Consider the following 16230-nt stretch of genomic DNA (forward strand, 5'->3'; position numbering starts at 1 on the left):
TCACAAGGAGATTTATGGCTGATTTAAGATGAAATCACACGTTTAAAAAAAAAAAGTTACACTTCTCAAAAAGCACTGAATTGGTGGAACGACCCATATAGTCCTTGACCCCTAAGCATTGATCCTGATCTCCTCAGTGTTTGGACGTTAGCCATTGCTGGAGGTACATGCAGGCAGGCACACACACGTACACATGCACACGCACACACAGAGGAATTCATATTAAAAGCAGCCTCCTGTGTGTCCTTCCATTTCTTGGTGATAATAAACATTCCTGAGACGTATTAAAACAAAGCAGAGCAGGAGGGAAGAGATACCAATCTCCTTGAAGAGGGAGATCTGTCAGTCATGTTTTTATTAAACACTATAAGACCGCTAATGAACTCCTGTACTGGCACATTAGCAACAACTGTATAATACTACCTGCTGATTGGTTGGTAATATGCTAACCCAACAACGCCACATCCAATGTGGTGCTAGTAATGATCAAAACTGACATGCATGTCTAGGTTAGCTTATTTCATGTGTACAGGCAAAGTACGATAAGGATTTGACACAATTGTGAGAAAAATGTGAATAAGGAAACGTTTGAAGCTTGCAAACCATGCAAACCATGTCAATCAAGATCTTGATTCCAGTCCATTTAGTAGTAAGGTGCAGTAGCCTAACTGCAATGAATGCATTTCCATTCTCTAACTAATCTGTATTCTAGAGAGGCTGAGCGATGCCACGAGACCAGTAATGCGTAAGGGAGCTCGTCACAGTTTGGTTGAACCTGTGCAGGCAGACACATCCCATTAGACGTCCCACTGAGCCCCAGGCATTGGTTCTTTCATCAGTAGTTTCCTCAAAGATATCCAGGAGAGAGGAGGGGAGAGGAGAGAGGGTGGAGGTACAGCTTCACAAGCATAAAGAACTGATCTGGCGAGGCACCCATGGTGCATCTGGAGCCTCCAATGGTTAGATCACAGACGGCCCTAAAAAAACATGCTTCGAAGTGCAAGTCTGTGTGTGAACCTAGAGGGCTGTGTCCGCGCCATGCCACGACAGAGCCGATCCTCTGCTAAACCACTTTGAAAAAACCTGCCACCGTCAGCACTTTGACTGGTCCTCTCTCTCCTCAATCTCCCGTCTTCAGACAACTGCTTGGCAATGTCTATTGGGCCAGCAAGGCTCGCTCTCTCTCTCTCTCTCTAATTGATGTTTTGTTTAGGTGGATCCTTTGAATGAGTTCTCAGTGCACTTCTAATGACTAATTCCAAAGGGCTTTACACTGTTTGTTGACAGCTGTATATGAAAGGCTTTGAGGGCTGAGGTGCACAATGCAAAGTGTGTGAGTGAAGGCCTTACATGGGTTCAGTCAGTGTCTAGGTATCTAGACCACACAGTGTTGTAGTTGACCCTGCTGTAGGGTAAAGTCTCCGGGAAGAAGTTATCAGGGATCTAAGGACCATTGGATATAGTTGGTTAAATAGCTAATAGCTTTTTGCAGTTACTTTTTTGTCTCATCACATACGCTGCTGCTACTGTTTATTATCTGTCACTTTATTCTTAGTTATATGTACATATCTACATCAAATACCTCGTACCCCTGCACATCGACTTGGTACTGGTACCCCGTGTATGTAGCCAAGTTATCCTTACTCATTGTGTATTTATTATTACTTTTATTAATACATTTGATTACTTTTCTATTATTTCTCTATTTTCTCTCTCTCTGCATTGTTGGGAAGAGCCAGTAAGTAAGCATTTCACTGTTAGTCTACACCTGTTGTTTACCAAGCATGTGACATAACATTTGATGTGATATGATTGTGGTTATTTTACTAGTGTATACTGCAGAGTAAAACATGTACTTGACATCGATAAGAATGATTGTTCTGGATATTGTTTGATGGCTTAGGGAACTTGAATGGGCAGTATAGTGTGGTACATTACAGTGTGGTTTACCACTCAAGTTGAGTTAGTCTCATTGACGTACTGGGCAATGCACACCCATATGCTTTTGCACATTGGCACGTTTGTTGAACTATCACCATTCGTGCCGTTCCGCTGATGCCCCCCAAAATCACTTCAGAGCCATCTTTTTGTCTGCTTGTTACAGTAGCAAAGGCAACAGGGCCAGATACTGTTCATATGCACTCAAGCGGACCTAACCTATCAATTATTTGTCTTTTAATGAGGTTGTCACGATCGTCTTGATAAGAGAGATTGGACCAAGGCGCAGCGTGTGAGAAATACATCTTCCTTTTAATATATATGACGAAGACGTAACACGAAAAGAAACACTCTTACAAAAAAAACTAACAAAACAAACAAACGACCGTGAAGCTATGAACGTAGTGCACACACAGGCTACAAACGTATAACATAGACAATTACCCACAAATGCATGATGCCTATGGCCGCCTTAAATATGGCTCCCAATCAGATACAAATGAAAGACATCTGTCTCTGATTGAGAGCCACTCAGGCAACCATAGACATACCTAGAAACATCCACTCAACCATAGACACAGCTAGACTACTATACTAAACATAAACCCAACTACTCTAATAAACCCCCTAAACCTTACAACCACCCTAGACACTACAAACAACACATACATTCCCCATGTCACACCCTGACCTAACTAAAATAATAAAGAAAACAAAGAATACTAAGGCCAGGGCGTGACATAACCCCCCCCTTAAGGTGCGAACTCCGGGCGCACCAGCACAAAGTCTAGGGGAGGGTCTGGGTGGGCGTCCGTCCACGGCGGCGGCTCCGGCACTGGTCGTGGTCCCCACCCCACCACAGTCACTACCCGCCTCCGTAGCCTCCAAATGGCCACCCTCCACATTAACCCCACTGGATTAAGGGGCAGCACCGGACTAAGGGGCAGCACCGGACTAAGGGGCAGCACCGGACTAAGGGGCAGCACCGGACTAAGGGGCAGCACCGGACTAAGGGGCAGCACCGGACTAAGGGGCAGCACCGGACTAAGGGGCAGCACCGGACTAAGGGGCAGCACCGGACTAAGGGGCAGCACCGGACTAAGGGGCAGCCCCAGGATAAGGGGCAGCCCCAGGATAAGGGGCAGCCCCAGGATAAGGGGCAGCTCCGGACTGAGGGACGGCAGCTCCGGACTGAGGGACGGATCCTGGCTGGATGACGGCTCTGGCGGATCCTGGCTGGACGGCTCTGGCGGATCCTGGCTGGACGGCTCATGGTTGGCTGATGGATCTGGCTGCTCATGGCTGGCTGACGGATCTGGCTGCTCATGGCTGACTGACGGATCTGGCTGCTCATGGCTGACTGACGGATCTGGCTGCTCATGGCTGGCTGACGGATCTGGCTGCTCATGGCTGGCTGACGGATCTGGCTGCTCATGGCTGGCTGACGGATCTGGCTGCTCATGGCTGGCTGACGGATCTGGCTGCTCATGGCTGGCAGACGGATCTGGCTGCTCATGGCTGGCTGACGGATCTGGCTGCTCATGGCTGGCAGACGGATCTGGCTGCTCATGGCTGGCTGACGGATCTGGCTGATCCTGTCTGGTTGGCGGCTCTGGCTGATCCTGTCTGGTTGGCGGCTCTGGCTGATCCTGTCTGGTTGGCGGCTCTGGCTGATCCTGTCTGACGAATGGCTCTAGCGGCTCCTGACTGACGAACGGCTCTGACGGCTCGGGACAGACGGGCGGCTCTGACGGCTCGGGGCAGACGGATGGCTCAGATGGCGCTGGGTAGACGGATGGCTCAGATGGCGCTGGGTAGACTGATGGCTCAGATGGCGCTTGGCAGACGGGCAGTTCAGGCACCGCTGTGCAGACGGCAGACTCTGGCCGGCTGAGGCGCACTGTAGGCCTGGTGCCGGAACTGGAGGCACCGGGCTAAGGACACGCACCTTCAGGCTAGTGCGGGGAGAAGGAACAGGGCCTACTGGACCCTGGGAGCGCACATTAGGCCTAGTGCGTGGTGCCGGAACTGGTGGTACCGGACTGGGGACACGCACCTCAGGGCTAGTGCGGGGAGCAGCAACAGGACGCACAGGACTCTGGGGACACACAGGAGGCTTGGTGCGTGGTTTAGGCACTGGTGGTAAAGGGCTGGAGACACGCACCATAGGGCTAGTGCGTGGAGGAGGCACTGGTGGTACTGGACTGGGGCGGGGAGGTGGCGCCGGAAATACCGGACCGTGCAGGCGTACTGGTTCCCTTGAACACCGAGCCTGCCCAACCTTACCTGGTTGAATGCTCCCCGTCGCCCGACCAGTGCGGGGAGGTGGAATAACCCGCACCGGGCTATGTAGGCGAACCGGGGACACCATGCGTAAGGCTGGTGCCATGTATACCGGCCCAAGGAGACGCACTGGAGACCAGACGCGTTGAGCCGGCATCATGGCACCTGGCTCAATGCCCAATCTAGCCCTACCAGTGCGGGGAGGTGGAATAACCCGCACCGGGCTATGAACACGTACAGGAGACACCGTGCGCTCTATTGCGTAACACGGTGTCCGCCCGTACTCCCGCTCTCCACGGTTAGCCTGGGAAGTGGGCGCAGGTCTCCTACCTGCCCTCGGCCCACTACCTCTTAGCCCCCCCCCAAGAAATTTTTGGGTAGTACTCACGGGCTTCCAGCCTTGCCTCCGTGCTGCCTCCTCATATCGCCTCCTCTCGGCTTTCGCTGCCTCCAGCTCTTCACGAGGGAGGCGATATTCTCCCGGTTGTGCCCAAGGTCCCTTTCCTTCCAATATCTCCTCCCATGTCCATGAATCCTGTGTAGGTGGGTCCTGTTGCCGCTTGACACACCGCTTGGTCCTAGAATGGTGGGTAATTCTGTCACGATCGTCTTGATAAGAGAGATTGGACCAAGGCGCAGCGTGTGAGAAATACATCTTCCTTTTAATATATATGACGAAGACGTAACACGAAAAGAAACACTCTTACAAAAAAAACTAACAAAACAAACAAACGACCGTGAAGCTATGAACGTAGTGCACACACAGGCTACAAACGTATAACATAGACAATTACCCACAAATGCATGATGCCTATGGCCGCCTTAAATATGGCTCCCAATCAGAGACAAATGAAAGACATCTGTCTCTGATTGAGAGCCACTCAGGCAACCATAGACATACCTAGAAACATCCACTCAACCATAGACACAGCTAGACTACTATACTAAACATAAACCCAACTACTCTAATAAACCCCCTAAACCTTACAACCACCCTAGACACTACAAACAACACATACATTCCCCATGTCACACCCTGACCTAACTAAAATAATAAAGAAAACAAAGAATACTAAGGCCAGGGCGTGACAGAGGTGACAATTAGCGACGTTAGTCAACTTGTGTCATCTGGTCAACATCACCGTGATTACTAGAACGAGATTGATACCATTGACAACAAACACGTAAATAGCGACACAATGACGTCTATCCGGAGAAGATTTGATGGTCAACTATAAACTGGCACATATTACGGGGTCCAATTGAATCTAGAGAGTTTTAGTGGTTATTTTCTAGCCTTCAAAGTTTGTGTCCTCGATAAAATGTGACAGTCTTCATACTATGTGTGTGTGTGTGTTTTCATACTATGTGTGTGTGTGTTTTCATACTATGTGTGTGTGTGTTTTCATACTATGTGTGTGTGTGTTTTCATACTATGTGCGTGTGTGTGTTTTCATACTATGTGTGTGTGTGTTTTCATACTATGTGCGTGTGTGTGTATGTGTCTTCATACTATGTGTGTGTGTGTGTGTGTGTGTGTGTGTGTGTGTGTGTGTGTGTGTGTGTGTGTGTGTGTGTGCGTGTGTACGTGTGTCTTCATACTATGTGTGTGTGTGTGTGTGTGTGTATCTATGTGTGCGTCTGACTGCCTGTGTTCAATAATCGAAAGGTGGAAAGGTAGGAGCAGTCAAAAGACACCCTCTCCCTTTCATTCCTCCTCCTCCTCCTCTCATTCTCTGTAAGGCCTGAGGGCTGTGTTTTGTCAGAGCAAGTCTGATCTTTCTCTCTGAGAGGAGGGGTGGGGGTTGACACTTCCTTTCGTTGCAGCAGCCTTGTCAACCCCCCTCCCTCTCTCCTCCCTCCCTCTCATCCCTCTCATCCCTCTCTCCTTCCCTCTCTCCTTCCCTCCCTCGCCACTTTCTCAAAAAGTCTGGACACACTTCTGACAAGTCTCAGGCAGGAAGCAGATTAGAGTAGAGACACCATGTAACATATCTGTCTCATTATTCCCTCCACACCTCTCTCTCCACTTCTCTCTCTCTCTCTCTTCCTCTCTCTGTTTCTCTCTCTTTTTCTCCCTCTGTCTCTCTCTCTCCATCTCTGTCTCTCTCTCTCCATCTCTCCCCCTCTGACTCTCTCTCTCCATCTCTCTCCCTCTGACTCTCTCTCTCCCTCTCTCTCTCTCTCTCTCAAACTCTCCCTCTCCCTCTCTCCGTCTCTCTCTCTCTCTCTCTCTCTCTCTCTCTCTCTCTCTCTCTCTCTCTCTCTCTCTCTCTCTCTCTCTCTCTCTCTCTCTCTCTCTCTCTCTCTCTCTCTCTCTCTCTCTCTCCATCTCTCTCTCTCTTGGACACCATGCAGTTGTATTCCATCCATGCCACATGTACAGTATGTAGGTCATCTATCCATACTCATACCTTTCCAAACTTGTGCAGCATTTGCGAGAGGATGACAGAGACGGTATGTTGGACTTGTTTTGTGTCTGAGTGACTGACAGGAGACAGATCTCAAGACAACAATTCCAACCCTCCTACCCCCTACCACTACCTCTACCCTCCATGACTCCATTCTACTCCAACTCCCCTTTACCAGGGTCTCAGCCTTCTGTCTCCAGAGGGCCTGTCAGTAACGAATGCATGGGATGTATTTACAAGGCTACGAGATGTCTGAAACATGTGTGCCCCCTTTAAACCCATCAACAACTCAACGTGTCAACCCCTCCCCAACCAGACGCAGATACCCAAACAGTTTTAACCATTTCCAGTCCTCAAGACCCAGTTTGTCTGTCTGCGTGATTCGTCTGCCTCCATATTGAAATCCTACTAACGGGTCTCCATTTGTCATTGTTTTTTCCCTAAAGACATTTCCAAAGACATCTGAGTTCAAGAGAGTTTATCTATATGGGGAGAAAACCAGAGATCCATCCAAGAAGTAACTGGGCAGATGGGCAGATTGGGCACTACAGATAATATACAAGCGCTTTGTCAACAGGAAATGCCTGTATCACTAACCCCACGCCAAACCCAGAAACTCTCTCTCGATCCGTTGCAAGACCAACGTCTGCGAGCAACTCCAAGATATTCAGAAATCGGGTCATAAAAACACATATATCGTTGACAGACCGCAGAAAGCCCTGAAGCGTCTGTGCTGTTTTGGACCATTGTAGGAGAAAGCCAGTGAATGGTTACACCACGTTTGAACCGTTCATTGAGAAGTATTGTATGGCTGACATTTATATATCCATGCTTGTATTATCTACAGCCTGTATTATCTACAGCCTGTATTATCTACAGCCTGTATTATCTATAGCCTGTATTATCTATAGCCTGTATTATCTACAGCCTGTATTATCTACAGCCTGTATTATCTACAGCCTGTATTATCTACAGCCTGTATTATCTACAGCCTGTATTATCTATAGCCTGTATTATCTACAGCCTGTATTATCTACAGCCTGTATTATCTACAGCCTGTATTATCTACAGCCTGTATTATCTATAGCCTGTATTATCTATAGCCTGTATTATCTACAGCCTGTATTATCTATAGCCTGTATTATCTATAGCCTGTATTATCTATAGCCTGTATTATCTATAGCCTGTATTATCTACAGCCTGTATTATCTATAGCCTGTATTATCTACAGCCTGTATTATCTACAGCCTGTATTATCTACAGCCTGTATTATCTACAGCCTGTATTATCTACAGCCTGTATTATCTACAGCCTGTATTATCTACAGCCTGTATTATCTACAGCCTGTATTATCTATAGCCTGTATTATCTACAGCCTGTATTATCTATAGCCTGTATTATCTATAGCCTGTATTATCTACAGCCTGTATTATCTACAGCCTGTATTATCTACAGCCTGTATTATCTATAGCCTGTATTATCTACCGCCTGTATTATCTACAGCCTGTATTATCTATAGCCTGTATTATCTTATCTACAGCCTGTATTATCTACAGCCTGTATTATCTACAGCCTGTATTATCTACAGCCTGTATTATCTACAGCCTGTATTATCTATAGCCTGTATTATCTACAGCCTGTATTATCTACAGCCTGTATTATCTACAGCCTGTATTATCTACAGCCTGTATTATCTACAGCCTGTATTATCTATAGCCTGTATTATCTACCGCCTGTATTATCTATAGCCTGTATTATCTATAGCCTGTATTATCTATAGCCTGTATTATCTATAGCCTGTATTATCTATAGCCTGTATTATCTATAGCCTGTATTATCTATAGCCTGTATTATCTATAGCCTGTATTATCTACAGCCTGTATTATCTACAGCTTGTATTATCTACAGCCTGTATTATCTACAGCCTGTATTATCTACAGCCTGTATTATCTATAGCCTGTATTATCTACAGCCTGTATTATCTACAGCCTGTATTATCTACAGCCTGTATTATCTACAGCCTGTATTATCTACAGCCTGTATTATCTACAGCCTGTATTATCTATAGCCTGTATTATCTATAGCCTGTATTATCTATAGCCTGTATTATCTACAGCCTGTATTATCTACAGCCTGTATTATCTACAGCCTGTATTATCTACAGCCTGTATTATCTACAGCCTGTATTATATTATCTACAGCCTGTATTATCTACAGCCTGTATTATCTACAGCCTGTATTATCTACAGCCTGTATTATCTATAGCCTGTATTATCTATAGCCTGTATTATCTATAGCCTGTATTATCTATAGCCTGTATTATCTACAGCCTGTATTATCTACAGCCTGTATTATCTACAGCCTGTATTATCTACAGCCTGTATTATCTACCGCCTGTATTATCTACAGCCTGTATTATCTATAGCCTGTATTATCTTATCTACAGCCTGTATTATCTACAGCCTGTATTATCTACAGCCTGTATTATCTACAGCCTGTATTATATTATCTACAGCCTGTATTATCTATAGCCTGTATTATCTACAGCCTGTATTATCTACAGCCTGTATTATCTATAGCCTGTATTATCTACAGCCTGTATTATCTTATCTACAGCCTGTATTATCTACAGCCTGTATTATCTACAGCCTGTATTATCTATAGCCTGTATTATCTATAGCCTGTATTATCTATAGCCTGTATTATCTATAGCCTGTATTATCTATAGCCTGTATTATCTATAGCCTGTATTATCTATAGCCTGTATTATCTACAGCCTGTATTATCTACAGCTTGTATTATCTACAGCCTGTATTATCTACAGCCTGTATTATCTACAGCCTGTATTATCTATAGCCTGTATTATCTATAGCCTGTATTATCTACAGCCTGTATTATCTACAGCCTGTATTATCTATAGCCTGTATTATCTACAGCCTGTATTATCTACAGCCTGTATTATCTATAGCCTGTATTATCTACAGCCTGTATTATCTACAGCCTGTATTATCTACAGCCTGTATTATCTACAGCCTGTATTATCTATAGCCTGTATTATCTACAGCCTGTATTATCTACAGCTTGTATTATCTACAGCCTGTATTATCTATAGCCTGTATTATCTACAGCCTGTATTATCTACAGCCTGTATTATCTACAGCCTGTATTATCTACAGCCTGTATTATCTACAGCTTGTATTATCTATAGCCTGTATTATCTATAGCCTGTATTATCTATAGCCTGTATTATCTACAGCCTGTATTATCTACAGCTTGTATTATCTACAGCCTGTATTATCTACAGCCTGTATTATCTACAGCTTGTATTATCTACAGCCTGTATTATCTACAGCCTGTATTATCTACAGCCTGTATTATCTACAGCCTGTATTATCTACAGCCTGTATTATCTATAGCCTGTATTATCTATAGCCTGTATTATCTACAGCCTGTATTATCTACAGCCTGTATTATCTATAGCCTGTATTATCTATAGCCTGTATTATCTATAGCCTGTATTATCTACAGCCTGTATTATCTACAGCCTGTATTATCTACAGCCTGTATTATCTATAGCTTGTATTATCTACAGCCTGTATTATCTACAGCCTGTATTATCTACAGCCTGTATTATCTATAGCCTGTATTATCTACAGCCTGTATTATCTACAGCTTGTATTATCTACAGCTTGTATTATCTATAGCCTGTATTATCTATAGCCTGTATTATCTATAGCCTGTATTATCTACAGCCTGTATTATCTATAGCCTGTATTATCTACAGCCTGTATTATCTACAGCCTGTATTATCTACAGCTTGTATTATCTACAGCTTGTATTATCTATAGCCTGTATTATCTACAGCCTGTATTATCTACAGCCTGTATTATCTACAGCCTGTATTATCTACAGCTTGTATTATCTACAGCCTGTATTATCTATAGCCTGTATTATCTATAGCCTGTATTATCTATAGCCTGTATTATCTACAGCTTGTATTATCTACAGCCTGTATTATCTATAGCCTGTATTATCTATAGCCTGTATTATCTATAGCCTGTATTATCTACAGCCTGTATTATCTATAGCCTGTATTATCTATAGCCTGTATTATCTATAGCCTGTATTATCTACAGCCTGTATTATCTATAGCCTGTATTATCTATAGCCTGTATTATCTACAGCCTGTATTATCTATAGCCTGTATTATCTATAGCCTGTATTATCTATAGCCTGTATTATCTACAGCTTGTATTATCTACAGCCTGTATTATCTATAGCCTGTATTATCTACAGCCTGTATTATCTACAGCTTGTATTATCTACAGCCTGTATTATCTATAGCCTGTATTATCTATAGCCTGTATTATCTACAGCCTGTATTATCTATAGCCTGTATTATCTATAGCCTGTATTATCTATAGCCTGTATTATCTACAGCCTGTATTATCTACAGCCTGTATTATCTACAGCCTGTATTATCTACAGCCTGTATTATCTACAGCCTGTATTATCTACAGCCTGTATTATCTACAGCCTGTATTATCTTATCTACAGCCTGTATTATCTACAGCCTGTATTATCTATAGCCTGTATTATCTACAGCCTGTATTATCTACAGCCTGTATTATCTACAGCCTGTATTATCTACAGCCTGTATTATCTACAGCCTGTATTATCTACAGCCTGTATTATCTACAGCCTGTATTATCTTATCTACAGCCTGTATTATCTATAGCCTGTATTATCTATAGCCTGTATTATCTACAGCCTGTATTATCTACAGCCTGTATTATCTTATCTACAGCCTGTATTATCTACAGCCTGTATTATCTACAGCCTGTATTATCTACAGCCTGTATTATCTACAGCCTGTATTATCTACAGCCTGTATTATCTATAGCCTGTATTATCTACCGCCTGTATTATCTATAGCCTGTATTATCTACAGCTTGTATTATCTATAGCCTGTATTATCTACCGCCTGTATTATCTACAGCCTGTATTATCTACAGCCTGTATTATCTACAGCTTGTATTATCTACAGCCTGTATTATCTACAGCCTGTATTATCTACAGCCTGTATTATCTACAGCCTGTATTATCTACAGCCTGTATTATCTATAGCCTGTATTATCTACCGCCTGTATTATCTACAGCCTGTATTATCTACAGCCTGTATTATCTATAGCCTGTATTATCTACAGCCTGTATTATCTACAGCCTGTATTATCTACAGCTTGTATTATCTACAGCCTGTATTATCTACAGCCTGTATTATCTACAGCCTGTATTATCTACAGCCTGTATTATCTATAGCCTGTATTATCTACAGCCTGTATTATCTACAGCCTGTATTATCTACAGCCTGTATTATCTATAGCCTGTATTATCTACAGCCTGTATTATCTATAGCCTGTATTATCTATAGCCTGTATTATCTATAGCCTGTATTATCTACAGCCTGTATTATCTATAGCCTGTATTATCTACCGCCTGTATTATCTATAGCCTGTATTATCTACAGCCTGTATTATCTATAGCCTGTATTATCTACAGCCTGTATTATCTATAGCCTGTATTATCTACAGCCTGTATTATCTATAGCCTGTATTATCTACAGCCTGTATTATCTACAGCCTGTATTATCTACAGCCTGTATTATCTATAGCCTGTATTATCTATAGCCTGTATTATCTACAGCCTGTATTATCTACAGCCTGTATTATCTATAGCCTGTATTATCTACAGCCTGTATTATCTATAGCCTGTATTATCTACAGCCTGTATTATCTACAGCCTGTATTATCTACAGCCTGTATTATCTATAGCCTGTATTATCTATAGCCTGTATTATCTACAGCCTGTATTATCTACAGCCTGTATTATCTACAGCCTGTATTATCTATAGCCTGTATTATCTACAGCCTGTATTATCTACAGCCTGTATTATCTACAGCCTGTATTATCTACAGCCTGTATTATCTACAGCCTGTATTATCTACAGCCTGTATTATCTACAGCCTGTATTATCTATAGCCTGTATTATCTATAGCCTGTATTATCTACAGCCTGTATTATCTACAGCCTGTATTATCTACAGCCTGTATTATCTATAGCCTGTATTATCTACAGCCTGTATTATCTACAGCCTGTATTATCTACAGCCTGTATTATCTATAGCCTGTATTATCTATAGCCTGTATTATCTACAGCCTGTATTATCTACAGCCTGTATTATCTACAGCCTGTATTATCTATAGCCTGTATTATCTACAGCCTGTATTATCTACAGCCTGTATTATCTACAGCCTGTATTATCTACAGCCTGTATTATCTACAGCCTGTATTATCTATAGCCTGTATTATCTACAGCCTGTATTATCTATAGCCTGTATTATCTACAGCCTGTATTATCTACAGCCTGTATTATCTACAGCCTGTATTATCTATAGCCTGTATTATCTATAGCCTGTATTATCTACAGCCTGTATTATCTACAGCCTGTATTATCTACAGCCTGTATTATCTATAGCCTGTATTATCTATAGCCTGTATTATCTACAGCCTGTATTATCTACAGCCTGTATTATCTACAGCCTGTATTATCTATAGCCTGTATTATCTATAGCCTGTATTATCTACAGCCTGTATTATCTACAGCCTGTATTATCTACAGCTTGTATTATCTACAGCCTGTATTATCTACAGCCTGTATTATCTACAGCTTGTATTATCTACAGCCTGTATTATCTATAGCCTGTATTATCTACAGCCTGTATTATCTACAGCCTGTATTATCTACAGCCTGTATTATCTACAGCCTGTATTATCTACAGCCTGTATTATCTACAGCCTGTATTATCTACAGCCTGTATTATCTACAGCCTGTATTATCTACAGCCTGTATTATCTACAGCCTGTATTATCTACAGCCTGTATTATCTACAGCCTGTATTATCTACAGCCTGTATTATCTACAGCCTGTATTATCTACAGCCTGTATTATCTACAGCCTGTATTATCTACAGCCTTGTATTATCTATAGCCTGTATTATCTACAGCCTGTATTATCTACAGCCTGTATTATCTACAGCCTGTATTATCTACAGCTTGTATTATCTACAGCCTGTATTATCTACAGCCTGTATTATCTACAGCCTGTATTATCTATAGCCTGTATTATCTACAGCCTGTATTATCTACAGCCTGTATTATCTACAGCCTGTATTATCTACAGCCTGTATTATCTACAGCCTGTATTATCTACAGCCTGTATTATCTACAGCCTGTATTATCTACAGCCTGTATTATCTATAGCCTGTATTATCTATAGCCTGTATTATCTACAGCCTGTATTATCTACAGCCTGTATTATCTACAGCCTGTATTATCTACAGCCTGTATTATCTACAGCCTGTATTATCTACAGCCTGTATTATCTACAGCCTGTATTATCTACAGCCTGTATTATCTATAGCCTGTATTATCTACAGCCTGTATTATCTACAGCCTGTATTATCTATAGCCTGTATTATCTACAGCCTGTATTATCTACAGCCTGTATTATCTATAGCCTGTATTATCTACAGCCTGTATTATCTACAGCCTGTATTATCTACAGCCTGTATTGAACATCTACTCTGCTGCCCAACCTACTATTTTTCTCTTTCTCCTTTTCTCTCTCTTTTCCCTCTCCCTTCATCTCCCATAGATTAAGACATTTTTTCTTCGACCCTTTGGCAGTACAATTTGCTTTTTGGACAGAGCACTGCTGGAGAATGGAACTTTATATTATTCCAATGAGGGAAAAAATCATTTGTGGCTAACGTCCATCTTTCAGCTTATTGTTCTCTCTCGGCCTGGACAGTTACATTGAGTCCAGACGGGAAAACGTGGCCCCTGGGCTCAACGCGGGGCCTCTAAAGACCCATCTTTTACTTTTCTAATACAGAGCTAACCAAACTATACTGTACAAGTTAGTCCAAACAAACAAGACTTCAACATCAACGACTCCATCAACATGCCACAACATGTTTAGGTTGAGGTTGTGGAGAGCACTAGGGGTGGACTAGGAAAACAAGTCCTGTCCATCCTCCAACTCATAATCCCTTCCTCTCCCCTCTGTACTCCAACTCCAGTTCAGCCCTGTAAAAAAAAACCTCCCTCTGTGTTGGAGGATGTTGGCAGTTAGCTGGGAGTTTTGCGGTGTCTTGCAGGGAAGCCATCAGTCATATCTCTCTGTGATAGAGGAAGTTGTACTGTTAGTGGATTAATAAGGCTTTGGGTTGCCAGGTACTGCTTTTTCTTTTCCCCTTTCTTCGACTTCAAAGCAGGTCCTCCCTTTAATTTTGGTTGCCCTGGGCGATTTGGGTCTGCAGCGCTTCCATCAAAGCAGAGTGGTCATGAGGCGGTCTGAAACGGTGCGTTAACGTTGATGTGAAACAGAACAGCAGTACAACAAGTTAAATAAACCATTTCAGATCGATTTGTTTTAGTCTAAAATGCCCTGGATGGGTTCATTCTGATGAACTGCTGCAAGGGAACTGTAATGGCTTGAGGCAATACAAAGAAATCCTTCTTGTTGTTGTGTTTTCATTTCACTTGCAGGATCTCCAAGTGCCAGAGGAAGAGTACAACAGAGAGAAAGCAATGCATGAAAGTGCTACAACTGAAGAAAAGGACACTGGTAAACTTAATGGGTTTTCCACCAGGGCCAGTTACTGACAAGAGAGGAGAGAAAACTCTCCAGGGACTTCACATCAAAGAAACCTCTTCTCTTTCTCTCTATTCCTCTGCCCACAACAACTCTGAATGCATGTAAAACCATAAACGAACACACTGGACAGTTTGATGGAAGGGAAAACCACATGTACAACCACAAGCCAACTAACTGACAAAACAGCTCACTTGCTCAAGTGCCTTGAGGGGTAAAAAACTAAAAACCGCTAGCCAAGGGATAAACTAATAAAGTCAAGGAAAGATAACATGGTATCCTCTTTAGGATAAATAGGGTAGGGTTTTCTAATACATTGGCATGGGAGTGAAGTGCTAGCATCAACAGTAGCACCACACCCCCTCCCTATAGCTGGTGCTGTCTTCATCATTCTGTAGGCTATCACATGGTCTGGTATGGGAATGATTAGCTATGGTCTCTCCTCCCTAAGCCAGTCCTGTTGTGAGACTAAGACCTGGCCACGCATCTAGTTTAGAGGGAGCGCGCACACACACACACACACACACACACACACACACACACACACACACACACACACACACACACACACACACACACATGTACACACACACACATGCACACACACACACACACACACACACACACACACACACACACACACACACACACACACACACACACACACACACACACACACACACACACACACACACACACACACACACACTAACCCTACGCCCACACAAAACAAATTTGCAATATCATGCACAAACGCATCACTGTCATGATATGTCTGGGATGACTCTGGTCGTACATTCTAATTGAATGTATGTGCAAAAGCATTGAAATGAACAACCGTTCATGACCAGTTCAACCACAAAATGCACACAGAGTCTGGCG

At 42.8% G+C, this 16230-nt stretch overlaps 1 protein-coding gene across 1 annotated transcript in view; it reads right to left on the reverse strand.

The window, feature by feature from the left end:
- Positions 1-16230, reverse strand: part of LOC120050089 (decorin-like) — a 49038-nt gene that overhangs the window by 32335 nt on the left and 473 nt on the right. The window lies entirely within an intron of this gene.

Source organism: Salvelinus namaycush, chromosome 6 (assembly GCF_016432855.1).
Source record: "Salvelinus namaycush isolate Seneca chromosome 6, SaNama_1.0, whole genome shotgun sequence".
Lineage (NCBI taxonomy): Eukaryota > Metazoa > Chordata > Actinopteri > Salmoniformes > Salmonidae > Salvelinus > Salvelinus namaycush.